Source organism: Anser anser, assembly GCF_964211835.1.
Source record: "Anser anser genome assembly, chromosome: 2".
NCBI classification, from domain to species: Eukaryota; Metazoa; Chordata; class Aves; order Anseriformes; family Anatidae; genus Anser; species Anser anser.
Window position 1 is genome coordinate 131,897,124 of NC_139721.1, and position 9,526 is coordinate 131,906,649.

The 9,526-nt window shown below is 36.3% G+C and overlaps 1 long non-coding RNA gene across 2 annotated transcripts in view; it reads left to right on the forward strand.

Moving 5' to 3' along the window:
* Nucleotides 1-8,694, forward strand: part of LOC310894696 — a 28,764-nt gene extending 20,070 nt beyond the window's left edge. Inside the window, exon 5 of one of the 2 annotated variants that reach the window (XR_014580097.1) lies at nt 8,261-8,694. This is a non-coding gene — a long non-coding RNA (uncharacterized lncRNA). Of the gene's footprint in view, nt 1-4,982; nt 6,584-8,260 lie in introns of those variants that run through there. The other variant, XR_014580098.1, reaches the window with a different exon arrangement.
* The last annotated feature ends 832 nt before the right edge of the window (nt 8,695-9,526 follow it).

Sequence of the window (9,526 nt, forward strand, 5' to 3'; positions counted from 1 at the left end):
CTATAGAAATATACAACGAATCAAAGATCCTTGAAGCATTCTATAATGCACTGGTGAATACAACTAAGTCAGAGTTTAGCAACTCTGTGAGGACTAACAAATATGTAACATGAAAAATGTTCTGCATTAGAGAGAAGTACTTTGCATTCAGAACTATATATCAGTTTTTGAATAATTTTACTCTCAGGTGCTATTCCTTGGTTCTGTGTGCTTTTATTTTTTTTCTCTCTCTAGCTGTCTCTTTTCTAGGTAAACATTTCTTCACCTTCATCTACTCTCATGTTTTAGAAGGTACCTTGTGCAGTTGTTATTCTACTGTAACTCTATCTGATATTATATTGTAGACATTGCTTCTGCAGGAGTGGGGTTCAGCTGCTGTGGCTACTGTTGAGGGAAATGTGTGCGTGGCTCATTCCCACACCTGTTTCCTCCCTGTGTTTCACTTCCAGGGAGGTTCTCAGGGAGTCTGTGTCATGTAGGAGCCTGGGTCAAATGATTTTTCTGTAAAACACACCTCTTTATCTTCCTTTTTATACACAGAAGAGAAATATAGAGAGAAGATTGTTAGAAAGTCATTACTGGAGTAAAATAGAATTATGAAAGCTATTTCTCTGCTGGGAAGAGAGCTAGTCTTCAGATATCCCCTTGTCATGACCACTTTTTTGTTTGTTTGTTTGTTTGTTGTTTTCATTGAGATTGGAATATTGTACAGTTTCTAGTGTATTGTTAGGTAAAAGTTAAAGCTGCATATGATGCAGAGAATTCCTCTCGAGATCAGGAAATGTTACCTTCTTGGCTACTGCAATGAAACCTGAAACTTTTGTTTTGGAGTTACATTTTGCAGACTCCAATCCTGTTTGATACTTGGAAAATATATCAATTTCTCAACTAAATGCTGGGCTTTTGCAGCATTTTCTCTTAATGGTCTCCTATTAAAACTAATAAGGGGAGAATAAGTTCCTGCTCATCATGAATAAGTGTACCACAGTTTGGTTCTTAATGAACACATAGCTACGCACTTGCAATGCTTCCCAGTTGCTGACAAAGACCTGACTGAGCTGGCTAAGCCAGGCAAAGAAGCAAAGAACTTAAATTCTCAAGAGCCTGAATCATGGAACATAACTTTAAAGGAAAACATTGATTGGGGATTTTGAAGCAGGCAGAGAGGTTTTAACCACTGTTGCTTAAAAAATATGCTGTTGTCTGTTCTCTTTTTGCTCTTATAAAGTTTGACATTCTAAATAAGTTAAAATAAATCCTTAATACAAATCTAGTTTTAGAATTCCCATCAATGCTGCAGAGTAATGATAATATTCAATCTACCTTCACTCAGATTTCGTAACTGTCTTGTTTGTTGTTGTTGGCAGTTAAACATTTGGGACAAAACTAACATGATTAATTAGGTACAGCCTTAAGTTCTCATCCTGAGAACATCTGAAACTGTCTATTCAGTAAAAAGCAGTCTAAAATGGAAGTTGCTCTAAGCTGCACAGAGCAAAGTAGCAAAGCATCTGACAGGGTTGTGACAGCTTCAGAGGGTTTTCTTCTCAAGTTTATCCAGCTGGAAATCTGCATTGTACCTCCTGCAAAACACAACAAAGTAATGAATGCCCCTCACTCCATTTTGCGCCAAATAAGAATCCATCGGTTTGAAGAGGTAATATTCATGTAAAGTGTAAATTTTAGAATTTCAGGTCAAAGAATTTGATAACTGAGGAGAGATCTGTTAAGAGATTCAGGAGTTGTACTAAAGGAGAAAAAGGTGGCTCATTAAAAATGATAAGAAACTGCCTTGATTCTATGAGATATAACCTTGGTGGTTTGAACTGGTTCTAAATGATGTTCCTGTTTTCTTATTTGTGCAAACAGTTATTTATCTGCTGAGCAGGCTCACACTTTTCAGTCTTACAATGAAGAATGGGTATTTTTGAAAATCTAAGGTAAAAGGCTCCAAAGGATCTCAGTGACTTTGCTGGGCCATCAGACAGGCTCCCCAGGTATTTGAGGCATTTTTAAAAAATGAGAATAAATGTCTATGTTACCTAAGCACTCCTGAAAACCTTACATCAAACACACATCTGCCTATCAATAAAGCAAGTGATGTTCTGTTCTCATATACAATAGCATGATGATAAACACACCATATATGGTGCTCATATGAGTTATCAAGACATTTCTTCAGGGGACCCAGACCATGAATATCCTTGAATAAGCAAAATTGGGTAGCAGTGAGGGACGACCCTGCAACCCAGTCTGTTGCTATGTTTCAAACAATCCAGTCTGTTTCTATGCTTCAAGAGCATACTTCTTCTTAACACCCTGGGCCAGCTACATATTTCACAGTTAGCATCACGGAGGAAGTGTGGTTGCTAAGCGGATGTTACTCTCTCTGTCCCTCTTGGGTAGTTAAAAAAGAAAATGAAATTTCATGTTGTTAACCCCCAAATTTTAACGTCTGCCCTTAGCAGAGATTTAGAGACAGTAGACTCAAAAATATGATATCATGAACAGATTATTATTATAAATGAGCCATCCTAGGATTTCAGTTATGATACCTTTATCCACAGCATATTCTAAGGTATCGTCTCCTATGCAAACTGCAGTTAATATGCAACTTGTTTTTAGGACAAAATTGTAATTTCATCAATGCTCTTGTCACTAAGTATGTTCTCTTTTGGACTAACTGGACAGCTCTGCCCAGTTTTCAGAACTGTATCAGAGATTTATCAGTTTAGAGGCTTTGGGATGCTTTAAATCCTTTTTGACAAGGAAACTTAGTTTTCTGAGATCATAGCTCTCCGAGATCATGCAAGCTTTATCTTTTTTTTTCCTTTTCTTTTTTCCTGATGATCCACTTTGTATTGTATTTATCTATCTACACCATTTGCAAGGCCATATTTTAAAGAAGAAAATTAAACAGTAATCTTCACTTTTCTCTTTCCTGGCCCTGAATGCCTGATTTCTCAACCTCAGTTCTGTTCCAATCTATTTTTGAATCTCTTTGCATACTTTGATGATATATTACTTATGAGATAATATGAAAATGGACAGTTTAATCATATCCACTGTTGTGGATCATAGGTGTTTCTCCCTCTCCCTCTCTCTCCCTCTCTCTCTCTCTCTTTCTTTCACTTTTTGAGGGGTTTTGGGTGTGTTTTTGAACAGCAATTACTTGAGTTGCTGTGCTTCTGCCACATATTGGACTTTACATCTCTAGGCAGACACCTGTTATTTTCACAATAGCCACTTTTATGTTCTTTGAAGTTGTGACAGGTGTTGCAATACATAGGGCTTTTTTATATCATGTTGACTTACTTCTTATTAAAGCCAGAAAATAGCTTTTTTCAATTACTTGTTCTGCTTTAAAAGACCTCCTCTTCCCATGGTACAAAGGAAATGGATATTTTTTTCAGGGTTCATATGTTAAAATTAAGGAGAAACCAGGTCTAATACAAACACAGAAGCAATGACCCCTACCTTTCCCGTGGTTTATTTTTTAACTGAGTTGTTATCCCACTGGAACATGAGAAGGGTGTCATTGCCTCTTGGTTGAGAACACTAGTGGGCAACAGCTTTTGGGTTAGTAAATATTTTCAGTTCCTTTTGCACTGTACAGTTCCTTCAAATGTCACAGCTCTTACAAAGTCTCCTTGGTTATTTTGCTGAGCCCAAGAGAAGCTCAGAAAAATTTTGCTGGCTTTTCCCTTAGCTCATTTTACTTTCTTTCAGTGTCAAATTGGAAAGCAAAGGGGGGTTGAAGAGGTTTTGACCCTATTCCTGCCTTCTCCTAATAAAGACAGTTTATTTATTATTATTAATATTAATATTATGACTTTCAATATACAGATTTGACTAGACATAACAGAATATTGGTTAATGAAGAGGAGTGATATCTGTGATGGGGAAGAGAATAAGGAAAAGTTTCTTTCTGACAAATCTGAAGCAAAGGTGATGTGGAGGTTCACCTCCCTGGTTGTAAACTCATAGGCAGATCCTTGGGGACTGAAAGGTATCTGATTTTCTCTTTTTGATTTCCACTGGGTTCTACTCTTAAACTCAGAAGCATGGCCTAATGCTTCCTGGGCATATTGCCTGGTATATTTCTCTTGCTTGTAAGTTTTTGAAAAATCATGCAAGATCATGTTGCTATAACATTTTAAGCCTGCTTCACTTGGGAATCAATATCTTGTTCCAAACACAAGTTGACAGATGTTGGTCTGCCTGTTGACTTTCCAGTGTTATGAATTAATTAGATTTCTGTGATAAGCATTTGGAATAATTTCAGAATAATTTGTAGTGTAATTGCTTGCTTTGCAACTGCAGTTTATGTGGAGTAAAGTTCTAATTTAGCAAAGTAATTCAGCATACGCTTTAATCTAAGCTTTTGCTTTACACACTCAGAAAATGCTTGAAAACATATTTAGGTACTTTACTGAACTGGGGGTCATTGGTCAGTATTTCAGCTGGTGAATTGCTGGTATTAAAAGTAAAAACACAGTGTAGTTTGTTTTGGTACTGCAAAAACTGTCAGTAAAGCTATTAGGTGTTCATTGCTCCATTTACCTCTTCCACTTCATTCTATGGCACATATTATACATGAGGAAGGATATCAGGATTTAAAAGAAAAACTGGCCTCTTGACCTTATTTCTTCTACCATGGAGACTGGATGTGACTGGGTATCTTTAAAAATAAACTCACTGGATTTTTTTTCAAAACTGTAATGTGCTCACTGATACTCAATTTTGAACAATTTTGGTACATTTTTAAGGCTATTTATATTGCTATATATGTTTTCTTTTTTAAATTTGTATGACAAACTTAGAAAGACATCATTACTTTCTGCAATTTGATTTCTAAGCAGCATTCTGCGTACAAAAGACCCATTTCATGAACTAGTTGGTAGATTCTTAGCTAGTATTTTTGAAGTGTGATTGTGCTCAAGCCAATACACCCTACCTCTCATCTAAATGTGTTTGTGTAGCCTCTGCAATGGAGTTGGATTGCAGCAGACTGGGACCAGAGACACAGAGGAACTGAGGGAACTGCCTGCACCTGTCTGCACAGGCATATCTACAGTCTCACTGGATATAACTCACCTCACAGGGTTGGAAAAGAGCCCATGCATTTTTCAAATCCCACTGGAGCCTTACGTTGAGGACTTAGTGATAGAGAGGTCTCTTGATAACTATATATTCAGTGTTGAATTTTACTCATTTTGTGAATGCATATACTGTACCCACACGTTGTTCCGAGGTGCTACTCATAGGTAAACCATTCCTCTGATAGTGAAAGCTACTACAATATTAACCAACTGAAAAAAACTAGATACTATTCAAACAGATGTATCTTTCATCAGTAAGGCCTGCTATGTTTTGATGTATTCAAGCACAAAGTGTTTTCTGTACTAAGTGATACAGAACAATCATAGAAGTTGATATAAACATATATAAAGAAACAATCCACATTGTGTATTAGTCCAATCCACACTGTGGACATTAAATATCTAGAAATTCTGTAAGAGTGTCTGGCGTTTTTCCATAAGGGAAACTTGTCAGAACTAGCATCTCTGTGGAAGCTGCTGCGGGGCTTAGAAGTGGGCACAGCTAGGAAAATCTTATTGCCTTAGAATAATCACTTTGGCTTCCTGAACTTTTAAACTGTAAAGTTATTAAGGCAAAGTTGTAGTTTTCTTTTTTTTTGTTATTATTTTTTTTTTTAATTTTTTTCCTCCATAAAATGGTACAACAGCTATGTTGCTGAAGCACTTTGATTTCGGCATTGCGATTTACAGCCTCATATGATATGAGGAAAACAATATGTTATGATGTAAAGATAGAAAAAGGTTCTCTTATTCTTCTTAACACTCTACAAACATTGTGGTCTCGGTGGTATTTGAGGCAGATTATTTTATTTATTTATTTACTTTAAAATTTGATTTATGTGGTTTTGGGCCCCAAAGTTTCTTTAGAAAAATTAGTATTTTAGGGTCATGAAGGAAATGCTATTTGTAGAGGTAACTTTGAACTTAATCCTGTGAGGTGCTGAGCAATTGTAAAATCTGTTAAAATACTAGGCTGGCATTCATTATGTCAGCTTTCCTGTTGCACTAAGCTTTTAACAGGTATCATTTTTAAATGTAGCTTCTTGTGACTCTCTGAATTTCACCCATGTTGCAACATGTCATTTCATAGCCTGGCCAGGATATTCAGCTTGTAGAGCACATGGAGTTTTTTCACCCATGCCTGGAGTCACTCTTATGTACCTAGGAAGTGAACCTTCTCAGAAAACCCCCCAGGTATACCTTTAGCCTTGTTAGCATGGAATGCCAATCTGTTCAAATGCAGGGGTGTGTTACTGACCTGGAGCACGTATTATTTGTACTGGGAACTGAAAGCACAACTATTTTAGGTGTGTAATGACTCCTGCTTTTGCTGTCATAAGAAATGGTCCTGCCATTAGGACCATCTGTTATTAACTACCATTTATCTACTTCTCATTACTGGCAGGAGAAACAGTTTTACTTACCTGTAGTCTTCATATGAGTAAAACTGCAAAAAACAATCATTTGCAACTGGAAACAGAGTCTTCCTTTTGGAGAGCTGGATAAAAAATAAAAAATCTTCAGCAGTATAATGTACTGTTTTCTTTAAAAGAAAATATTAAATGAAAGCAGAAATCTTGTCCATGCACCAAAAAAGTAGCTAGAATTTATCAGCTGCTGCTATACACATCCTGTAATGTTTGTGAAACAAAGATAGGCCTTCTGGATTACAGAGTATGGTAAGTATAAGTTACCTTTCCATTTAAAAATGTGTTTTTTTCTCTCTCTCTTTAATTGATGCCAAGGTTATGCTTATTAATAGGAGAAAAGGAGAGGGTGTGAAGGAATAGGGAAATATTTTCATACTGTTTTCATTTTCTAATACAATGCCCTTGGAAAAAAAAAGGCAGAGGATGACATCATAAATTTGGAATTCCAAGGTCACAAACAGGAATTCAGACAACAAATGGGAGGGTTTAGGAATGCACATTGTAAAAATAAATCTATCAAATTTAAAAAGAAAAAAACAGTGGTATTGAATTGTGGTATTTCCAAATAGATGTTTGTATAGTAAATACATCCCTTTCCTTAAAATATTTCTTGATAGATTTTCTATTTTGTTATATTCAATCATGTGAATACAAATATTAAGAGGTTTTATATTTGTCACTCTCTCTCCTTTTTTTTTTTTTTTTTCCCCTTAGAAAACTACCGCTGCTGTTTTAATCTTGTTATTTATCACTCCACAGGAATATTTAATTCAGTTTTGAAGTTTCATATGATCCAGTAGAATTTTCTGCATCTCTGTAGGTAGCAGCCAGGGACATATATGTTGCAGTGATAAAACTTAATTGAAAACTACATAACAGGAAGCTTTTGGGGTGGAATTTTGAAACCCTTTTCTGGAAGGGATATTAGTACCTTTATATATTTATGTATTTTTTTTCCCTGTGTACCTGGGGTTTTGGCATTAGGATGACCTAAACAAGAACTGGAACTGCTGCTTCTTTAATGAGATTTTTCAACCTTATTTTTTGTATTAGCTTGCCCAGACTAAAATAATAAAAATCTACTGTACTGTATAAACTATTCCCTGTTGTTAAAAATTGGACTTTTGCTTTGTAGGCTACCGTACCTATTTGTTCCTGTTTCCTTAATATTGTTTTCTCCAGATGTTGGAAGTTAAAACACCCTTGTTATTTTTTCCAGTGTCACTCTTTGTTACTTTCCATAGGCAACGTTCACCAAAGCCAGGCAGTGGAGGAAATAACAGATGTGTTAGCCTCAAATTATGGGCATAAAAATAGCCTTAATAAAATAGGTATTAAGTGACAGCACTTTACAAAAATCCAGGTCTAATTTACTCTAGCCTAGAAAGCAATAAGTTAAGGGGACCTCAGACATGCATCCATGGACTCCAGATAGTTTGCAGCAGAGCGACAGTAGCTTGGATGATGACAATCCCAGCTTGCTGTTGGCGGCGCATTCCAGGAGAGGCTGTCAGGGTGTGTTTGTGCTAGCCACTTTTCTGCCTGCAACGCTATTGTTCACTCATAATTAATATACCATTATAGACCCGCTAATTCTGCCAGAGAAGCCCTCCCTCCTCCTTAATAATAATAGTAATAATAATAATACCACTAATAAAAAAAATCAGCCACATTTTGCCTTTGAATGCAGACAAAATTGTCACCCTGGGTTTACTCTCCTTTTACCAGGCCTTTGGTTCCTGCTGTTCACAGAAAGCTGCAGATGGCTGCCTCAGCAGGAAGCCCTTCCCCCTTCCTTAATGGAACTCGTGGGAATGCGGGGATCCTGGAACTGAAGCCCTCCTTCCCTTCCAAACCTCCTCTCCAAACCCCTACTGAGTAAAAGGAAAAAAATCCCCACATCCCTGGAAACATTTTTGCCAGCCTGTTTTTCAGTAAAAACTTAAATTAACCACTTCACTCCTGATTATAATAAAGATTTGTTATTGAAGCAGCTTCTCTTTAATGTACTGAATCATTTCCACCCGCTTATTGAAGTCGTCCATTTGGGTTGAATTATAGCGTCCCACTTCCATTATGTAATAATTTCAAATAAACGAAAACAGGTTTGAATTCTCCAACAATTAGCAAAGTTTTAGCACGTTCCCCTTCCCCCCATTACTTCCCAGCTCCCCATTACACCCCTCTAAAAAAATGAGGTTAAAAAAAATCAAAACTTTGGCTAGGTCACATCCTTGTCTCTTTTTAAAATTTTTGTCTCTTGTTAAAATCTTCTCCCAGATTTGCTCAAACACATCATATGGGTTAAGTTATGGCTTCCCTTTATATTTATTTTCAAGTGCAAAATAAAAACAGCTTAAGCATTGTGATTTGATATTAGGAATGAAAGAGTTAAATGCCTGAACAAAGCACTCCATTTATAATTTTTGTTAGGAGTTCCACACTGAGCATTAGAGTGAGGTGTGTCTTATAAAGAGGGTGTTTATATTGGATTTGATATAGTTAAGAGATTCAGCTTACATATAATAGTCTCCTCTAAGAAGAAGCATAAAATAGAATGAGTTCAGTGGGATTTGCCTATGTATAAAATATAGTATAAAAATTTAATCTTATAGACTAGTATCAAGCACAGAGGCATTCATCTCTTGCAAAATATCCACTGCATAAAAGGAAAGAAGAAAATTGGGCCAAATGTGTAGCTGTTATTTTCAGCAATAACCCTAAGGCCTCCAGCATGTCCTACATTTGCTATTCTGACTAAAGGTTACTCGTCTGAATCAAGGCAGTGGGATAGAGTCCATAGTTCAAATGAATTGGAATATGTTCCTCATCAGAAAAAAAAATGCCCACTGTATTTGTGGTGCTTTCAGTAATTCAAACAGCATTTGGATCAGGCCTGAAGTAAATTTTGAAATATTACAATACAGAAAGATTAATAATAGAAATTTCAGATACATCCTTCTGCTATACGGAAGGTGGCTAGTGCCTATCACA